A 22,993-nucleotide genomic window follows, 5' to 3' on the forward strand; every position below is an offset into this window, starting at 1 on the left:
TTATGCTATATTATAAAAATGCTTGTTTTATTTCATAAATTAAAAATAAAATAAAGGAAAAAAAAACTTCCAGGAAAACTTAGAGAATGCAGTCATGCCCTTTTCAGGGATAATATCATATAGAGGATAGGACATTGGACTGGGAGTGAAGAGGAAAAGGATTAAAATCTTATCTTAGGGGGCAGCTCGGTGGTGCAGTAGATAAAAGCACCAACCCTGGATTTAGGAGGACCTGAGTTTAAATCTGGCCTCTGACACTTGACACTTAATAGCTGTGTGACTCTGGGCAAGTCACTTAACCCTCATTGTCCCACCAAAAAAAATAATCTTATCTTAGATACTACTTGTATGATCATAGGCAAATCAGTTAATCTCTTTGTGCCTCAGTTTCCTTATACCCAGAAGGAAGGGTGCAATGTACAGATTGGCTTAAATGCCCCCTTTTTTTTTTTAGTGAGGCAATTGGGGTTAAGTGACTTGCCCAGGGTCATACAGCTAGTAAGTGTTAAGTGTCTGAGGCCAAATTTGAACTCAGGTACTCCTGACTCTAGGACCGGTGCTCTATCCATTGAGCCACCTAGCCGCCCCAGCTTAAATGCCTTTTAAAGTTTTTTATGGCTCTAAATCTATGATCCTTGGAGTAGGAGGCTTATCTTAATTTGATCTTTACTTCATAAATAGCCACATCTAAACAAACAGGGAGGCTTCTCACCTCATAATGTGTGGATGACCATAATGTTACTTCCTTAATCTATGAACTAAACATCACTACCATAAGTGTTCAATTGGTCTCAGTTCCCTACCCTCTTTGCCTTATCCAGACTTCTCTCTAGGAGTAAACAGTGGATTTGGATTCTTTCCATTCATCTTTGGGGAATTGGCTAACATCATCAAAAGTATGGTCATTCTTCTTATTCTCTTGGCATGTTTTATTGGCCATTTTCCTAGTATCAGCAGTTTCATTCCAAGCAAACATCTCCTATCATGTCTAGCACTTTCCCTCCAGATCTTCTTCCTTGCCTTTCTCTTGAAGGGCTAGTTAATGATAGTAGCAACTGCAATTTCTCACTCTCAACTCTTTGTATTTTCAAGGTTTTGCTAAAAGGGAGGGGGGGGTGATAAACTTTTTTGTTCTTTCACCTTTTTCCAGTCTTGTGGCTTTACCTCTTGGGACATAGGGTTGAGTTTAAAAGTAAAACTATGCTCAGCTTCTCATATTTGGAAGAAAAGTCCCCATAACTACAATTCTTATGGTGATAAGGCTATTTAATGGTCATAGATTGATTTTGCTCAAGAATTTTGTTGGTACAGTGGAAGTCAGTCAAAAAAGTTACTAAATATTTACTATGTGCCAGGCACTACTAAAAAGGCAAAAGCAGGGTTCAATGAGTTTCTGTTCTACTGGAGGGGACATTATGCAAGTAACTACATTCAATATATTTACAGTACAAATGGAGGTCACTAAAAGTGGGGAATAAAGTGGAGAATGGGAATTCATGGGAAAGGGCTCATGTAGAAGATAGATTTTGATCTGAGTCTTGACCCAGGTCAGGAAAGCCAGGAAATAGAAGTGAGGTGGTAGAACATTGTAAGCATGTGTGACAAGCCATAGAAAGGCATAGAGTTAGCAGAATGACCCTTGCTAGAAATGGCAAGTAGGCTTGTATTGCTGGGCTGTAGAATATATGAAGGGGAATAAAGTATAAGGAAACTGGAAAGAGAGGAAGAGTCTAGGCTAGTTTGTGAAAGGTTTTAAAAGACAAAAAGATTATTTTCTATTTAAACCTTAAATAATATGGAGCCATTGGAGTTTGTTGGGCATAGGGTGATGTGGTCAGATAGGAAGACCAGCCAGAAAGCTTTTGAAATTGTCCAGTTATAAGGTGATGAGAATTTTTATTAAGGTACCAGCTGTGTAAATGGAGAGAAGGGGAAATATGTGAATGAATATGAAGGTAGAATTTTGAAGCTAAAAATGTTGGGGCAGCTAGGTGGCACAATGGATAGAGTATTGGCAATGGAGTCAGGAGGACTTGAATTCAAATCCAATCTCAGACACTTATTAGCTGTGCAATTCTGGGAAAGTCATTCAACTTTGGTTGCTTCCAAAAATATTTCAAGGCTTGGTAACAGACTGGGTATGTGAGTTTATTTTGAAAGGAGACAAGTATCATTTTCTTTTACCTTATATCCTATCTATTTATATTTTGTGGGGCTTTTATGTATGCTCAGACCTCCTAAGATAAAGGTATCTATGTAGGAATTAGCAAAAAAACAGACTATAATTATATAATTGATTTTTTTCTAGTGTGTGTTCCCTCATATCAGTTCCATTGATGTAATTCACACACTTTTCATTATACTTACTATATTATTGAATACTGTATAAATATTGATATTAAATGTAATGTAAGAAATATGAAATATACTTTACAAAAATACTATTGTCTAGTAGAAATGGTCTTATTGAATTTATTTTTTTCTTTTAAACATACCTAGATTACTCATCTTTTTGTGAGAGCAAAATGCCCTGTAATTTCTTATGCTAAGAATACTTGTACCTAAAATCTATATGTAGTTGATATTTGCTATTTCTCTGAGTTTACTTGTTTTCTTATTCTATTGGTTGAGTCTGCAATTTCATATGGATTATTCAGGGACAGAGATCAAGCAGGTGTGTGTGTGTGTGTGTGTGTGTGTGTGTGTGTGTAGTTCAGAATAACCACCCAGAGGAAATTTGTCTATCACTATATAGGGACTATCTTTGGTATTTGGATTCCAAGAGAATTTCAGTGTATCCTGACTAGAAAAGAATAGATTTTTGTCTAGAACCCATTTGGATGATTGGATGACCTTATTTTTCACTAAGGGAATCATGAAAGAGATCTTATTTGAGAGAGGAGTGATACCTAGTAGACCCCATGTCCCAAAGCCCTATGGGGATAGTTCCATGTAGTTTGGAAAGCCCATTGTGGATCAGATGTCTGTCTGTGATGGGGAATCAGTTTTCTTTACCTTTGCTCTTTTGTTTTTGTATCGAAGAAGACCTGTAATGCATTTTTTTTTTTTAAGAATAAGGTGGTAGTTTATTTAGGAGGCAAGGGAAGGGAAGGGTGGGGAGAGGGAAACCATGAAAGAAATCCTTGGACTTCTCATGGGGAGACAAGCACAAAGTACATGGCTCAGAGGTACCAAATCTCCTCGAAGAGGAGACTGGAAGGTACTTTTATGGAGGCCTGATAGGGGTGGACCATCTGCCTGTGGAAAGTTCCTTTAGTGAGGGTAGATCATCCCCCACTGGTGGTAGCTGGGGGAATTGGGTGAGAAGTGGAGGACCGTCCCCCACTGGTAGTGACTAGAGGAATTGGGTGAAGGGTGGCTACGGATCCCTCTTCAGAACACAAAGGCCGCAGCCATACCCAAATTTATCTCCCCAGGGTAAGGGAGACCAGAACTAAGGGTAGGAATCCGGAGCTAGCTCAGTCAGATTTGGTTCAGCTTATCTCTCTAGGTGTTATCTGTCCTCTGGTTTAGTTTCTCAAGGATAAGGTTCCTTGATGTGCCCCAGAGAATTTCTGGGGTGCTCTGCACCCCATGACATTCCCCACTTCTCTATATATAAGGAAAGGGGACGAAGATTCTTCTAAAACTGCTTCATGCTGACCCCGGGGGTTGAAGAAATCATGGCGCAAGGGAGAGGGTGGGGAGAGAAGTGGAGAAGGCCTTGAATGCTCGGAGCTGTGAGAGGCCCAGAGGGTCCAGAGTCGACACATAGGCACAATGGGTATCTGCCATGAATCCTTGAGCCCAGAAACGTGTAGTCTGAGGGTCTGAGCGTGGTTCAGACATCTAGGAGTCCCAGGCTGCTTGCTGCTGTCCTGCAGACACCGACCATCTCTACCTCTCTGTGACTCAAACGGGAGGTTGAGTCCTGAGTCCGGTGGGAGAGGGAGAAGAAAAACCCAGAAGGTAGGGCCCTACTTCCAGGTTTTGTGTGCCAAGCGTGGTCCGGACTTCTGGTTGAGCTTTCAGTGAGGGAGGGAGACTCAGGCTGCCCTCTGCTCTCGCATGCGAAAGCTGATCCTCTCTACCTCTCTGTGACTTGAATGGGAGGTTGAGTCAGGCGAGAGAGGGAAAAAGGAAACCCAGAAGGGAGGTTCCCACCTCCCAGTTTTGTGTGCTAAGAGGAAAGAGGAAATTCCCGGGTCCCTACAGACGTTTAGGTGCCAAATGATATGGGGGGAAATGGGGTATGGGTTTGGGTAGGGGTTGGGGTTCTTAGGAATTCCTCTTTAAAGAATTACACCCTCTTGCACAGAAAAGTAGTTAGAATAAGGTGGTAGTTTATTTAGGAGCAAGGGAAGGGAAGGGTGGGAGGAGGGAGACCATGAAAGAAATCCTTGGACTTCTCATGGAGAGATAGGCATGAAGTACATGGCTCCGAGGTACCAAATCTCCTGTAATGCATTTTTGAAGGCTAAGTAACAAAAATATTTGATGAAGTTTGTAAAGTATTCCTTATGCTGTTAAATACATAAAATTTTGTATTTGGGGATAATTGTGTTGTCTTTTGTCTAAGCATATAGGATTGTACGTGATCATGAAACTGTGACTGCTTTGAGACTTTATGGCACTGGGGAAGCAAGTGAAAGGGCATTGATTATGCCACCCCAGAGATCACAGAGGACTGTCCTAAATGGAAACAAGAACTGTATTCAAAATAAAGCCCTATTTTCCATGAAGGGAAACTATTTCATATAAGGAATAGAAGGGGAGAGTATAACAGAGTTTTGCACATATTCAGAACACTTAAAATAGAATCAATTTTTGTGGCAAATTCCAGGAACCTGCTTCTGCGGAGAAGTCATTTTATGTTCCCCTGTTATGTGGGTAGGAATAACCTTTTATCGTTGTTCAGGATAACAGATTGTGTATTTTAAACTACCAGATTTGGATAGGCTCTTTTGGTGATTACATCCAGGTTGTGTGGGTTCTCTTCACCCACAGCATGGGTGACATAAACTAGGTAGGAGGGGTAAAATCTGCCCCTGACACCTTTAAGTTCCCATAGTCCCTACAATTGGGGTGCATGTTTGGCCTTTTTCACTGCATCTGGAGTTGGAAAATACAGGTTCAAAACCTATCTCTGCCATTTATTACATGTGACCTTTGATAAATGACTAAATCTTCTTGAATCTCAGTTAACTTATCTGTAAAATGAAGGCATTGAATTAGGGGGGGCTGTGAGGTCACTTCTAGCCTTTAATCTATGGTCCTATGATATTTAATTCCTCTTCAAATTCATTTGCGTTTTAACAGGAGCCTCCAGTATCAAAGTATAAATTAGTGAATAACAAGGGACTGTGAGTTTATGTGTGTGTGTGTGTGTGTGTGTGTGTTTGTGTGTGTGTGTGTTTGTGTGTGTGTGTGTGAGTTTATATATTTAAAGCTAGAAGGAACCTCAGTCATCATTAGTTCAAATACCTTATTTTACAGATAAGGAAAGTTATGCCTAGAGAGAATAAATACCTCCCCCATAGTTGCACAGATGAGCAAGTAGGCAAGCAGGGGGGCAAAAATTTTAAGTACATCATCATCTTCTTCTTTTTCATCATCTTCACCACCACCACCACCACAACAATAATAGTTAATGTTTATATAAAATTTTTAGTTTTGCAAAGTAATTTACAAGTATTAGCTCATTTTATCATCACAGCAACTCTTAATATCCCTATTTGATAGGTGAGGAAACTCAGACTAAGAAAGGACAAGTTATTACTTAGGGCCTAACAGCCAGTAAATGTCTGAGGCAATATTTGAACCCATGTCTTCCTGCCTCCAGGTCTGGAGCTCTGTGCACTGTACCACCTAGATGCCATGTTCAAAGAAAGTTTCTTTGATAAAGCAAAGTATTAAAACTGGATTCACATCATGTGATGAAACAAAGATGCTTCTCCTCTGAATGCCTCTTTTAAGGTCTCTCTAAATGTCCCAAAGGGAGATTTCAGAATTTTCTCACAGCAATACTTCATGTAGACTGAGAAGTCATCTAGGTTCCCCTAGTGTTGTTTTCTTGTTCCTTATTTTCTGCCACATGATCAAAGTAAATTACATATGCTTCTGAACAAATTGGTAATAAGCAGCAATGTTAAGATTTGCATTGTTTCTTTGATTCCAAATCTGGTCAGTTTGTCACAATGTTTTCCTCATCATCTTTAATTCTGCCTGATTTACCAGAAGTCCATGGTCAAGGCAAATTTCAGAATAGAATTCCTGGAGCAGGAGGTAGGCCAGAAAACGAGGCCATGTGTTTCTGCAGTTTACCTGCAGAAGGAAAAGCTTGTTAAAGGGAGATTGTTTACATCTTTTTCAGTTTCTTTTAATAAGATATGGTTATGATGGCATAAGAGAGGCAGAGCCAAGATGTCGGAGAGGAAGCAGCAAGCTGCATGAGCTCTCCTTTTGTTCCCTCAAAAAGAACATTAAATCAAGCCTCTGAACAGATTCTGAAACTACAGAACCTGCAAAGAGACAGAGAGACACAGTCTTCCAACCAGAGATAATTTAGAAGACTTCAGGAAAAGGTCAGTATGACTCGGGCAAAAGGGAGGCCCAGCTCAGGGCAGCAACCCAGCGCCGAGCGGGGCAGGGCAAGTCAGCAGGAGCTGCGGGCCACAGCCGAACAACTGAGGCCCTTGGAACCTGGCTCAAAAATATGGTGGCCAAGAAGGACAGTGGAAAAACCTACCTGCACCGGCCGGGAGGGCAGTTTGCCAGCTGTAGGGCCACAAACAGGACAGGTGGGATTGGGTGCCTGGCCAAGCCCACCCAGACAGGAAGTGCAGGGGGGTGAACTGCACACACTATAAAGGCTTCAGAGTAAAAAGCCGGTCACACAGCACCTATACCCCTGCACAAGAAGCCCAAAACAGGGACCCTGGTACCCCCAGAGCAGACCTCAACTTAAAAAATGAATAAATAAGCTGCAACAATGAGTAAGAAGCAAAAAAGGGCCCTCTCCATTGAGAGGGAAGAAGCCAACACAAACTCAGATGAGGACAATAGCCTCAAATTGCCTACGTGTGAAGTCTCATGAGGGAAGGTGAATTGGTCTCAAGAACAAAAAGCCTTCCTGGAAGAGCTCAAAAGGGATTTTAAAAATAAGTTGAGAGAGGTAGAAGAAAAAATGGGGAGAGAAATGAAAGAAAAACAAGAAAACTAAGAAAAAAGAATCAGCAGCTTGGAAAAGGAAGCACATAATTTCACTGAAGAAAACAAAGCCTTAAAAAATTCATTTGGCCAAATGGAAAAAATGGTGCATAATCTCATTGAAGAAAACAATGCCTTAAAAATTCATCTGGGGGCAGCTAGGTGGCGCAGTGGATAGAGCACCGGCCCTGGATTCAGGAGTACCTGAGTTCAAATCTAGCCTCAGACACTTAACACTTACTAGCTGTGTGACCCTGGGCAAGTCACTTAACCCCAATTGCCTCACTAAAAAAAAAAATAAATAAAAAAAATAATAAATAAAAATTCATCTGGTCAAATGGAAAAAAAGGTGCATAATATCATTGAAGAAAACACTGACTTAAAAAATTCACCTGGCCAAATGGAAAAAAAGGTGCATAATTACATGTAAGAAAGAGCCAGGGAAAAGTAGAATGAAAATCAATTGGAAACTAAATAATTTCATTTTAAAGAATGAATAGGTCAAATAACAAATGATAGAAACAATCAATAACTATATCCAAGAGAATGACAATAATGAGACAACATACCAAAATCTATGAGATGCAGCCAAAGCAGTGCTTAGGGGAAAATTTATAGGTCTAACTACTTACATGAATTAAAAAGAGAAGGAGGAGATCAATGAATTGGGCATGCAATTTTAAAAGCTAGAAAAAGAACAAATTAGAAATCGCCAATTAGATACTAAACTAGAGATCCTGAAAACTAAAGGAGAAATTAATAAAATTGAAAGCAAGCAAACTGTAGAATTAATTAATAAATCTAAGATATGATTTTTATGAAAAAAGCAATGAAATCGAAAAAATATTGGTTAATTTGTTTTAAAAAAAGAAAGAAGAAAATCAAATTACCAGTATCAAAAATGAAATGGGTGATGTTACCAATAATGACGCAGAAATTAAATCAATAATTAGGAATTATTTTGTGCAACTATATGTCAATAAATTTGACAATCTAAATGAAATGCATAAATATTTACAAAAATACAAACTGCCCAGGTTAACTGAAGAGGAAATAAGATCCTTAAATAAGCCCATATTAGAAAAAGAAATTGAACAATCCATTAATGAACTCCCTAAGAAAAAATCCCCAGGGCCAGATGGGTTTATGGGTGAATTTTACCAAACATTTAAAGAACAATTACTTCCAATATTATACAAATTATTTGGAAAAATAGGTGAAGGAGTTCTATCAAATTCCTTTTATGACACAAATATGGTGTTGATACCAAAACCAGGCAGAGCAAAAACAGAGAAAGAAAATTATAGACCAATTTCCCTAATGAATATTGATGCTAAAATCTTAAATAAAATATTAGCAAGGGAATTACAGCAAGTGATCACCAGGATAATATACTATGACCAGGTGGGATTTCTACCAGGAATGCAGGGCTGGTTCACCATTAGGAAAACTATTAACACAATCAACCACATCAATAAGAAAACTAACCAAAATCATATGATTATCTCAACATATGCAGAGAAAGCTTTTGACAAAATACAGCACCCATTCCAGATAAAAACACTAGAGAGCTTAGGAATAGGTGGAGCTTTCCTTAAAATAATAAGCAGTATCTATCTAAAACCATCTGCAAGCATTATATGTAATGGAGATAAGTTAGAGGCCTTCCCAATAAGATCAGGAGTGAAACAGGGATGCCCATCTCAGGGATGCTCACCTCTATTATTGAATATTGTACTAGAAATGTTAGCTTTAGCAATCAGAGAATCAAAAGGAATTAAAGGAATCAGAATAGGCAAGGAGGAAACAAAACTATCACTCTTTGCAGATGATGTGATGGTATACTTAGAGAATCTTAGAGATTCAACTCAAAAATTACTTGAAACAATTAACAACTTTAGCAAAGTAGCAGGATATAAAATAAATCCACATAAATCATCAGCATTTCTTTACATGACCAACAAAGTCCAGCAGCAAGAGATAGAAAGAGAAATTCCATTTAAAGTAACGGTAGGGGCAGCTAGGTGGCACAGTGGATAGAGCACTGTCCCTGGTTTCAGGAGTACCTGAGTTCAAATCCGGCCTCAGACATTTGATACTTACTAGCTGTGTGACCCTGGGCAAGTCACTTAACCCCAATTGCCTCACCAAAAAAAAAAATAAAGTAATGGTAGATAATATAAAATACTTGGGAGTCTACTTGCCAAGACAAACCCAGGAACTCTATGAACACAATTACCAAACACTTTTTACACAAATCGAATCAGATCTAAGAAATTCGAAAGATATCAATTGCTCATGGATAGGCAGAGCTAATATAATAAAAATGACAATTGTACATAAATTAATGTATTTATTAAGTGCCATACCAATCAGACTACCTAGAAATTATTTTACAGAGCTAGAAAAAATAATAACAAAATTCATCTGGAAAAACAAAATGTCAAGAATATCAAGGGAAATAATTAAAAACAAATTGCACAGGAAGGTGGGTTACCTGTACCAGATCCGGAGCTCTACTATAAAGTGGCAGTCATCAAAACTATCAAGTACTGGCTAAGAAATAGAGCGGAGGATCAATGGAATTGGCTAGGCACAGGAGGCACGGTAGCAAAAGACATTAGTAATGTACTGTTTGCTACGCCAAAAGACTCCAGCTTCTTGGATAGGAACTCAGTAATTGACAAAAACTGGTGGGTAAACTGGAAGATAGTATGGCAGAAATTAGGCATAGACCAACATCTTACACCTTATACTAAAATAAGGAAAAAAGGGTATATGATTTAGACATTGGAAATGATGCCATAGGTAAATTAGGAGAAGAATGAATAATCTACCTTTCAGATCTTTGGAAAGGGGAACAGTTTATGAGCAAACAAGACAGAGACAATATTATGAAATGAAAAATTGATGATTTTGATTACATTAAATTAAAAAGTTTTTGTACAAACAGAAACAATGCATCCAAAATTATAAGGGACGCAGCAAGCTGGGAAACACTTTTTATGGCCAGTACTTCTGATAAAGGCCTCATTTCTAAAATATATAGGGAACTAAATCAAATTTACAAGAATTCAAGTCATTCCGCAATTGAGAAATGGTCAAAGAATATGAACAGGCAGTTTTCTGATGAAGAAATCAAAGCTATCTATTCCCATATGAAAAAAATGCTCTAAATAACTATTAAAACAACTCTGAGGTACCACCTGACACCTGTCAGATTGACTAATATGACAAAAAGGAAAATAATAAATGTTGGAGAAGCTGTGGAAAAATTGGAACACTAATGCATTGTTGGTGGAGCTGTGAACTTATCCAACCATTCTGGAGAGCAATTTGGAATTATGCCCAAAGCATTGTAAAGCTGTGCATACCCTTTGACCCAGCATTACCACTTTTGGGTCTTTTTCCCAAGGAGATCATAGTAAAGGGAAAAGGACCCACATGTTCAAAAATATTTGTAGCTGCTCTTTTTGTGGTGACAAGGAATTGGAAACTGAGGGATTACCCATCAGTTGGGGAATGGCTGAACAAGTTGTGGTATATGAATGTAATGGAATTCTGTTTTGCTTTGAGAAATGATGAGCAGAAGTTCAGAGAAACCTGGAAGGACCTGCATGAACTGATGGTGAGTGAGATGAGCAGAGCCAGAAGAACATTATACAAAGTATCATCAACATTATGTGTTGATCAACTGTGATAGACTGGTTTCTTCTCACCAATACAATCGTACAAGAAAGTTCCAGACTCATGATGGGAAAGGTTCTCCAAATCCAGGAAAAAAAGAACTGTGGAATATGGATGCTGATTGAACCATACTATTTCTTTTGGTTTTGGTGCTGTTGTTTTTCTATTTTGAGGTTTTGCCTTATTGGTGTGATTCTTCTCTTATAGCATGACTGATGAAGAAATATGTTTAGTGTTGTTATGTATGTATATATGTATATATATATATGTGTATACATATACATATATACATAAATATAATCTATATCAGATTGCCTGCTGTCTGGGGGAGGAGGGGAGATGGAGGAGGGAGGGAGAAAAATTTGAAATTGGAAATTTTATGTAAACAAATGCTGAAAGCTATCTTTACATGTAACTGGAAAATAATAAAATAATTTTATTTTTAAAAAAAGAATTCCTAGAGCAATTCCATATTGTGAACATTGAGGGACCCAGTTTTTCAGTAGTCACAAGAAAGCTTCAATCTTATTGGTAGGTGCTTACTTTATACAATTCCTTAACATTTTACTTTATGAATGTCTTAGTGACTTTCACATCCCTTCCACAAAGTGCACTTGCAGTGTAGTATAATACAAAGGTTACTGTACAAGAAAGTGGAGCTACAGAATCTCAGAATCTGAGAAATAGAGGGAACCTTGGGGGGATCTACTATAATTTATATAAAAAGACCATCTACCATATTCCTGATAAGTCAAAGTTCATTTGGAAGTCTCTGGTCATGGGCTACCCAGTATTTCCCTAGTAACAGACAGGTAAAAAAATCTGACCTTTTCCTTTCTATTACTTGGGTCACCAAATGATAGAGTTAGATTCTCTCCTGAATAAGATGTTTCAAGCCTCCTATATGTTAACTAGGTCTGGTAGAATTGCTTCTATAAGTGAATGCCAGCTTTGATAACGCTTTGTTCAGCCATTTACTATTCTCAGTGCCTAATGGCAAAAATATGGATATGAATCCTTTGCAAACTTAGTGGGGCTTGGGGATGGCTGGGGGAAATTGAGCTCTTATATGCACATGATTGTACATTGGGATTTATAATCCCAGAAAACAACTATCGTGTCTAAAAAGAAAAGTTCTCTTCCACTTCTTCAAGGTCAACTGTATTTCTAGCTGCTCGTGAGAGTTTGGTAACTGGGCAAGGAGCCACAACCAGATTGTCAGGGGAGAAATGAACAACACTGGAAATGACATTCAAGTGATACTCATTTTTTTTTTAATCCAATTCTATTTCTCACTCACCTGGTACTTTCTTGTTTATAACACATGGAACAAATGCTTTTTATTCTCAAATATATAATTCCATCATTCACCTTACACATATTTGTTTGCCTATAGACAGAGCAAGTAATCTGTGTTTTCTGTCCTCTACTGCAACACCTATGTGGAATATGGCACTTTAAGGTGAATGTATGTCAGGTTAGTGTTAGCTCTCTTCATGCCTGCTCTGGAACTTCTGCCATCTTCTTGAAGAAGGAGTGATTAGGCTTTGAGCACACTGATTCAGAGCACCACTGGACTCATGAAAGACCGATTCATATAAAAATTCCAATTCACTAGTTTACTAGGAACAATTTCTCTTCCCTGTAGTGAAGTTTACTTGAGAAACTAAATTATGATATGAAGATTTAGCATAGACAGATAGAATCAGATCTGGGAAGTATCTATCGCCTCCTCAGGCCATCCAAGTGCTCCTATGAGCTAGTGTTGAAGATTACTTTTTAAGTAATGCAAACTATATCCTAAGTGGTTGTGATTAATCTCAATATTCATGATGGACAAAATAATTCAGCCACTTCTGCCAACTACCAGCTATATAATCATGAATATTTCACTTAGTTTTTCTGTGTATATTGCCTTATCTGTAAAATGGGACTAATATATCTGTAATACCATACCCTCAAGGGATGCTGTAAGAATCAAAGACTTTGTAAACCTTAGAGAATTTCCTTCTACCAACAAATAATTCAATTTATTCCTCTGTTAAAGCATGATTATCAGTCTATTATATCAATAGCAACAAAAACACTTTTTAAAGCTTATTCTCTTGTCCTAAGTTAAATAGATGTCCATGCAATTGTTAAGAGTTTAGGCTTATTAAGCCTGTGCCAGATAGTGTTGGGAGGACCAATGTGGGAAAATGATTGGTTCAGTGTTATTAATGGATTAGTGTTAATCCTGCAAGTAATTTTTTTCTTATTAAAAATATTTTATTATTTTCCAGTTACATAGAGGATAGTTTTCAACATTTGTTTTTACAGGATTTTTAGTTCCAAATTTTCCTCCGACCCTCCCTTCTCTCCCTCCTCCCAAAGATGGAAAGCAGTTTGATATAGGTTGTATATGTATATTCAACATTTCTACATTAGTCATCTTGTGAAAGAAGAATCAAAGTACAAGGCAAAAACCTCAAAAAAGATGGAAAAAAAACAATTCAAAAGTAGAAACAGTATGGTTCAATCTTCACTCACAATTCACAGTTCTTTATTCTGGATGTTGAGAACATTTTCTATCATGAGTTCTTTGAAACTGTTTTATAATTGTTGAACTGCTAAGAAGAGCCAAATCTATCCCCATTGTTCTTCACACAATGTTGCTGTTACTGTGTATAACGTCCTCCTGGTTCTGCTCCTCTCAGTCAGCATCAGTTCATATAAGTCCTTCCAGGTTTCTCAGAACTCCTCCGGCTCATAGATTCCTACAGGACAATAGTATTCCATTACATTCATATACCACAACTTGTTTAGCCATTACTCTGTTGAAGGGCATTCCCTCAATTTCCAATTCTTTGCCACCACAAAGAGAGCTGCCATAAATATTTTTGTACAAGTGGGTCCTTTTCCCTCTTCTATGGTCTCTTTGGGATACAGACCTAGCAATGGTAACACTGGGTCAAAGCGTATGAACAGTCCTATATTCCTTTGGACACAGTTCCAAATTGCTCTCCAGAATGGTTAGATAAGTTCACAGCTCCACCAACAATGCATTAGTGTTACAATTTTTCCATAGCTTCTCCAACATTTATTATTTTACTTTTTTTGTTGTATTAGTGAATCTGATAGGTGTCAGGTGGTACCTCAGAGTTGTTTTAATTTGCATTTCCCTGATCAGTAATGATTTAGAGCATTTTTTCATATGGCAATAGATAGCTTTGATTTCTTCCTCAGAAAACTTCCTGTTCATATCCTTTGGCCATTTCTCAATTGAGGAATGACTTACATTCTTATAAATTTGATTTAATTCTCTATATATTTTATAAATAAGGCCTTTATCAGAAATGCTGGCTGTAAAAGTTGTTTCCCCATTTTCTGCCTCCCTTCTAGTTTTGGCTGCATTGATTCTGTTAGTACAAAACCTTTTTAATTTAATGTAATCAAAGTCTTCCATCTTGCATTTCATAATATTCTCTATCACTTGTTTGGACATAAATATTTTCCTCTCCACAGATCTGAGATGTAAACAATTCCTTCCTCTCCTAATTTATCTATGCTATCACCCTTTCTTTATGTCTAAATCTTGAACCAATTTTGACATTATTTTTGAGTAAGGCTTAAGATATTGGTTTATGCCTAGGTTCTGCCATATTATCTTCCAGTTTTCCCAGAAGTTTTTGTCAAATAATGAGTTCCTATCCCAGAAGCTGGAGTCTTTGGGTTTATCAAATAGTAGGTAACTATAGTTATTTACTATTGTGTCTTCTGTGCCTAACCTATTCCATTAATCCCTCACTCTATTTCTTAGCCAGCACCAAATAATTTTGATGACTGCCACTTTATAGCAAAGCTTCAGATTTGGTACAGCTAACCCACCTTCCTGTGCATTTTTTCCCATTATTTCCCTTGATATTCTTGACTTTTTTGTTTTTCCAGATGAATTTTGTTTTTATTTTTTCTAACTCTATACAATAATTTTTAGGTAGTCTGATTGGTATGGCACTGAATAGGTAAGTTAATTTAGGTAGATTTGCCATTTTTATTATATTAGCACAGCCTATCCATGAGCAATTTATATTTTTCCAATTGCATAGATTTAATTTTATTTGTGTGAAATTGTGTGAAAAGTGTTTTGGAATTGTGTTCATAGAGTTCCTGGGTTTGTCTTGCCAGGTAGACTCCCAAATATTTTATATTATCTACTGTTACTTTAAATGTAATTTCTCTTTCTATTCTTGCTGCTGAGCTTTCTTGGTCATGTATAGAAATGGTGATGATTTATGTGGGTTTATTTTATATCCTCCAACTTTGCTTAAGTTGTTAATTGTTTCAAGCAATTCTTTAGTTGATTCTTTAGGATTTTCTAAGTATACCATCATATCATCTGAAAAGAGTGAAAGGTTTATTTCCTCCTTGCCTATTCTAATTCCTTTAATTCCCTTTTCTTTGCTTATTACTATAACTAACATTTCTAGTACAATATTAAATAATAGAGGTAATAATGGACATCCCTGTTTCACCCCTGTTCTTATTGGGAAGGCCTCTAACTTGTCCCTATTACATATAATCTTTGCTGATGGGTTTAGGTAGATACTGCTTATTATTTTGTATTTTGTCAACTCTTTCTCTGCATCTATTGAGGTAATCATATGTTTTTGGTTAGTATTCTTATGGATGTGGTTGATTATATTAATAGTTTTTCTAATGTTGAACCAGCCCTGCATTACTGGTATAAATCCCACCTGGTCATGGTGTAATATCCTGGTGATCACTTGCTGTAATCTCCTTGCTAATATCTTATTTAAGATTTTAGCATCAATATTCATTAGGGAAATTGGTCTATAATTTTCTTTCTCTGTTTTTGCTTGATTTAATGTTGTTTTTGAGGGAAACATGGGAGAGCTCAGGCAATTTCCTAGCTTCACTCTGCCCTCTTGGCTCCACCTCCAGAACTCCAGTCTCTGCAAGTAATCTTGAGGGCAATCCCTTAGATATCATTGTTTGACTTTACATTGTTTAACATTGTTATCAATGATGTGGGTATAGGCAGTTACAGATGACACAATGCTAGTATAACTAAGATGCTTGATAAGAGAAATGGATTCCCAAAAGATTTTGATAAGATAGAAAAATGAACTGAAAACAATAGGGGAAATGGAGAGAGAAGGGGTTCAAAAATCAGCTTTACTATGTTAAGCCAGTCAGGGGGAAAAATTATCTTGAATGCTCAATTGAGTAAGCATTGTAGTATGGAAAAAATAGCTAACATGATCTTGGGCTGCACTGGGAGGCACAGCTCCCAGAAATAAGATGATAGTCCCTTTGTACTTTGTCTGGTCATACTACTGACCCACACTGCCTATTGTAATCCAATAATTAAAGATGCAACTTTACACACTAAATGTTGAAGAAAAATCACAACCATTCCTAATTAAATGCAGAAACATAGAATTCAAAGGAAGCCTAACCTGTACCTGAACAATAACACTCTCTACAATGTCTAACAACTAGTTATCACCTACCACAACAAAGTTGTAGCTCTTACAAGACCAGCTTTGATCATTTTAACATGCTTCTAATGAAAAAAGAAAAATACGACTCTTTTTACCTATAATAGCTAACGATCATTGTCCAAGAAATCTTTTATATATATACTGTCATCCTTATGGGAGATATAGCAATTTAACATTTTTTATTGTATGCAGCGTTCCAGTAAATCAGCACATTATTGCTGATATCTATGTTTATATTATGGTTAATGTGACCAGTATTTTTTCCTCTTCCTGAAGAAGACAATTTCATTGTTCTTTTATAACAATAATCAAATGTAAATTATTAGTATCATATTAATAAAACTAGGAACTGGTATGTAAAGGGACAGTGCATTCTGGTACTTTCTCTTACTTAATAACCATTACCAGAGGAAAAAAAATAGGAGACATTGAAGCTATCTTTTTGTTGAAGCATCATTTTATTTGTGGAGAGCACACAAATTACTTGTTATCATGAGGCCCAGACTTCCATCATGTAGAAAATGGCTACAAATAGCACATTCAATTTGACAATCAATTCAGGTTCCTAGAAGTTAGGTAGTTTCAGACTTTTGATGGCTACTGGACATTGTAAAAAGTCCTCTAAATCCATTAGAAAATCACAAGATAGGGTAAGAAGCGTCAGACACCATTAAAGTGACCTTAAATTGCCCTGAGTTGTCCTTTAGATAAGAACCAAGTGGCTTTCCATTGATGAATCAAAAATATCTGCTTTCAAAAGGCATAGTTAATAACAGGATAAAAGGAACACCAGATGACTAAAGTTGCTTCTCCTTTTCCACATATGTTATTAACAGGATGATTGATACAATTCAATTATATTATTTAATTTGGAGAAGACATCAATCTTTTACATTTTACACCCTTGCCCTGAATTTTAGGGTTAACTCATCATCAATGTGCTGTTGATGATTAATTATGCACTTTTAATTTTAAATCTATTGCTCACAAGTTTTTATTTAAAATTTATTTCAATTTAAATGCTAATTTAAATGTAACAATCAAAACAAAAGCATGAATAAATTGAAGAGGTGAGGTTTAAAGTATGAGAAAACATAGATTTATGAATGTGTGTATAAAGAGTTGGTAGTAAACAAAAGGGAGAGCATGTTGAATTGAGTTATACTGCATGTTTATACAATGTAATGTTGTGGAAAATTTTGTTCTCGTAGCTAATACTCTGTATTCCTCCAAATGGGAGTTTCCAGCCATATGACCAACAAAATGAAGGACTAGAAATTTTCTCGGATCCTCATAATATCTTAAGTGTTTTCAAAATAGGAACAATATACCAGAGATAAATCAATTTCATCTGTCTCCTTCATCTAACACTTTAAAAATCCAAGCAAGGTAAAACTAAGATGAACTACTAATAGAAGAGATTAAAGATACTCTTGTACATCCACCCTGATAGCCTAAAAGGCTCACATAATTTGAGTTGCAGACATCTGTGTGCACCAAAAGCTTGTATATGAGAGGGGCAATGAGCGTTAAATGACTTACCCAAGGTCACACAGCTAGTGGCTAGTTTCTGAGGCCAGATTTGACCTCAGGTTCTCCTGAATCCAGGGACAATGCTTTATCTACTGTGCCACCTATCTGCCCCCATCATAATCTTTTGACAGAATTAAACTCCTCTTCCCTTCCCCTGCCTTAGTTCTACAGATATCCAAATTCAAAATTACAGAAATTTGCTCAAGTGATAATAGATATATTTCAGTATTCTCTTCTATAACAGAGCTCAGCCCTAACAAAGGAACAGAGGGATTAGGGAAGGACATATACATATGTCTGAAACAGAACTCACCTCTATATCCTAATATGAACTCCTGAAAGTGACAGGGAAATTCAATCTCTAAACAGCACAAATTGTCTAAGGCTATGGTGGTGCAGCACTCTTCTTCTAGACCAGAGAACTAAAGATCAAAGGAAACTAAAGAAAGACTCACTTGCAATGGGCTATATGGTACATCACCTACCTTGAGGGAAAAAGCCCATTACTTATATGGGGCCAGTTCAATACCCCCAGATATCACTTGGTACAGAGAACAAAGCTGGTGAACCATAAATTTCCCAAATTTGGAAGGAAGTTGAGATGTCAAACCACCATCAGAGGAGAGGGAGTCAGATAATGAACAATAGAAGAAAATAAGGGAAAATATCAAAATTACTAAAGCTCTAAGGAGGAAGAAAACTCAGAGTTTGAGCATGAGTAAGTAAAACCATAGGGAAGATATTAAGGGTAGAAGGAATTATGTACTACAGAAATAGTAAAAGAGTTCATATGTCTGTGAATAAGTATTACAAAATAAAGGAAAATGATTCAACATCTAATGAGACAGAAGACCATGGGGAATTTAAAGAGTTTCTTAATGCTTTGAAAGAGAAATAAGAATTATGACAGTAGAATTTATGGTCTGTCTAACAAATGATTGGAAGCATATGAAAAAAAAAACTTGAATCCATAATGGCAAGTCTCAACAAAGAAACCAAATAGAGGATAACTGATGGGGAATGTGATAAACGAAAGTGAAGGACAATCTGGCAGAAGTGAAACAAAAATAATAACATTGAAAGAAAAACAATTATTTTGAAGACACATTCCATTGAGATCAGTTAAGGATTGTAAGTCTCCCAAAAGAACATGGCAAGTCAAAAATCCTGAATACCTTAAGGTAACATAGTACAAGAAATTTGTGCTAAAATTCTGAACAAAGAAATCAAAGTGTTAATTGCAAGAATTCATAGATTAGTTCCCCCAAGCCCCCCAAAACCAAAAACCTGAGGCTACAAACTGCAAGTTTCTAGATTTAGTAACTCTTTTAAGAAACAACATATTATTCAAGGAATTAGGAGAAATCTTTTCAAATATAAGGAAAATAAATTTTAATAATGTAAGAATATTCTTTACTCACAAGAAACAACAAAAGAGAATGGAACACTGTGTTCTAAAGAGCAATGAAAATCAAAATGTAGCCCAAGGGGAACTACCATTCAAACTTAGCCCAATTTTTGAAAAAAAAAATTGATGTTCAATATTAAAGTGTTTGAAACATTCTTAGAAAGAAAACAAGACCTGAAGAAATTATTTGATTTTAAAATACCCCACAAAACTGAAAAATAATAAGGGAAACAAATATAACAATCAAGTTCAACAATAACAAAATAACAACAGAGGAACTATTAAGTGGCCTTTCTAAATGTACACACAGAGACAAGGGTGAGAGCATAAGTCAAATAGAAGTGATGGTGGAGAAACTGAAATATCATTCAACTAGACTGCGAAACACTTTGCCTACCAGTAAATCCTTTTTCGGGGATGGGAGGAGCAGAGGAACTAAACTAGAAAATGAGAAAGCAGGGGCATCTAGGTGGCACAGTGGATAGAGCACTGCCCTGGAGTCGGGAGTACCTGAGTTCAAATCCAGCCTCAGACACTTAACACTTACTAGCTGTGTGACCCTGGGCAACTCACTTAACCCCAATTGCTTCACTAAAAAAAAGAAAAGAAAAGAAAATGAGAAAGCTCAAAAAATTAGAGGAGGAAGAAGACAGAGGGGAATATTAGATAGCCAATTTTAAGAAATCAGTGGTTAACAATGAAGAGAAAATAACTATTATAGTCTTTCACAAAGAAGAAAGCCAATGGGAAAAATATTGAGGAGGCAATGGGAGGGATTGGAAAATGAGGAAATAAATGGAGAAACCTTGTTTTAATGGTGGGAAGTGGTACTACCAATGAACACCTTTCTAGAAGAAGAAATATCATCTATAAAGGAAAGCAGGGACCTTACCATAGATATAATTTGCAGGAATTTGATGCTTAAAGAGACCATGTATCCTTCCTCAAGAGAAGGGGAATCAGTTCTTTTAGGGGCAACTGACATGAAAAAGAGTTGGAGGGCCTGGACTCAAGGAAAAGATTTTCAGGGAAATGAAAAAAATGACCAAGGGAAAAGCAAATGTCAATAATCAGTTTCATAATCAGGGACACAAGAAAATTTCTACCATCAAACAATAAGCAGTATCTGCTCTATCACCTGTAATAATTGGCATTTCTAAGAGTAAGACACAACATGAAGGAAAGTTCCAGAGGCAAGATCTACAAGCCCATAACAGAAACTATTTAATAGTGATAACCCAAAATATGTACCTCAGAAGTTTTATTTTCATAAGGAGTACATAAAATAAATAAGAACTAAATAAGCATAAGAAAAGGTCATAAATCAGAGAACCAAAAGTATGGAATATAAAGAGAAGATAAATAAAGAAAACATAAATGAAAATAAATCCTTTTCTTGAAAAATAGAAAAATGTGTAAAAATAAAATTTGAAAAGCTACTAAATAAAATTGGAGAGAAGACAAAAGGAGACTCAAGACTACTCAACTTAGGGAAAAAGAGGAAGAATTAAATGGTAAGAAAAAAAATAATAAGCAAAAAGAATTGGGAAGGAAGAAGCTCTCAGTGAGGTGAAGAGACCTAGAGGAAATAGATGTCCTTAAAAAAAAGATGACGTTAATGCAACTTAAGAGACAGTACTGTATTTACAATGGAAGGACAATTCCTAATTTGGAACAAAGCATACTATTACAGACATGGGAGAAAATATAAAGCTAACTCTTAGAACTTTAAATGTGAATGAATTAATCAAATAAAATGAAAAAGAGTGAGTTGAAGATCACATAAGGAAGCAAAAGCTCACAATAATTTGTTTATTTTTGTTTTTTTTGTTTGTTTGTTTGGTTTTTTTTGAGGGGGCAATGAGGGTTAAGTGACTTGTCCAGGGTCACACAGGTAGTAAGTGTCAAGTGTCTGAGGCTGGATTTGATCTCAGCTTCTCCTGAATCCAGGGCTGGTGCTTTATCCACTGCATCACCTAGCTTCCCCTCGCAATAATTTGTTTATAAGAAACCCATTTCTAAAAAAAAGATACATGAAAAATGAGTAAGGAGATGGGAAAAAATTACTATGAGCCAGGTGAATCTAAAAATGTGGGAACGTGCAATCATATTATCTGATAAAACAAAACTATTTTTTCTTCCCTAGAAGGTACACATACTTTGAGTGCTACTAAATAAGTAGCACTTCCCCCCCCCCCACCTCATTCCCCCATACACACATTCCTCTGTATCTTTTTAGACTGGTACTATCTAAACATTGACTGGCTTTGTTCTTCAAGTAGGATGCTGTATAGGATAAGTATGTGGACTACTATTTTATTTCTGTCCAAGGTACATGCTGGATCAGGAAATAGCCTCTCTAGAAAGTCAGATCCCCAGACAGTTGATCTTAGGAACTCATGAACTTGAAGCACTGCCCAGGAAATCTGACTTTTTCTATGTAGAAACCTAGATTCAGAGATCAAGGAAAATAAAAATGCCTTCCCTGCCTAATAGAATGAGTTTCATAAATATCCTTAAACTTCCTTCTTGGGCATACTAGGCCTGAAACTGTCTGCCTCTGGCATGTGCTGCTTTTGAAGATCAGTAAGGAATGTCAAGGTGAGAGACAGAGAGACAGACAGAAACCTACAGAGATGGACAGACAGATAAAAGTGGAAATAGAGACAAAAGCATAGATTGAGATAGAGATAAAGATAGAGAAAGAAAACAGACATAAAGGGACAAATACAGAGACAAAGACTGAGAAATTCTCTATATCATCAACAGGGGTAACTCCCTGACAGGAATGTATCTCTTGAGTTTATGAGGAAAGGAATAATCTTACTATAGACAGTTCTCCCTTTTCTTCATCAGTGGACTCTTTGTGAAAGGCTTCTAGGAAGAAGTGCTTCAAGTAATGTCTGAAAGATTACAACTTGGAGAACATAGTCAAGTATGGCTTTTAATACATGTATGTTTCCTTTTAGAATGCTGACCATTTCTGATAATGGGAACATACAGGATGTCCTCTTATCTCTAAACAATGTCTACATTTTATTTCATGGGATTTAGATGTATATGCTTCAAAAATTAAAATAGCTATTTTTAATCCTTTGCCCCTCCCCCACCCCAGTTTCATTACAAGGCAACTTTTTTTTTTTTTTTATAACAAGGTAACTCTTGAAATGTCTAAACTTTCATCTCTGGATTCTATTTTGGTAGGAGCAGACAATGTGTAGAAAGTTACTGTCTTATAAGGTCCAAAATTTACTATTGTCACTAAGATCAGCTGGTGAACCATTATCTACTGTTGGTGACATATACTTTGTAGTATTCCAGGAAACTAGGTTAACGCCCATAATATTCTATTTTCTCATCTATATATCAAAATTTCTTTACATAGTGAATGCCTCATTTTTGTTTCTGTTTGGTTTTGATTTTTTGCAAAGGACATATGATAATAAATAGATATTGTTATTTATATAGTATCATTTAAACTATCTATATAATAATAGTTTTCTATCTAGTAATTGATTGATGAAATATTACTCTCTTTGATAATATTACTTTCATTCTTAATTTCTCTTTTCACTTAAAACATTAGAAATATGTTTAATTTCATCAATAACTATTGCAGCATTTTAATGAACTACAACTTGATAGAAAATTC

This window comes from Dromiciops gliroides, chromosome 4, assembly GCF_019393635.1.
Source record: "Dromiciops gliroides isolate mDroGli1 chromosome 4, mDroGli1.pri, whole genome shotgun sequence".
NCBI lineage: Eukaryota > Metazoa > Chordata > Mammalia > Microbiotheria > Microbiotheriidae > Dromiciops > Dromiciops gliroides.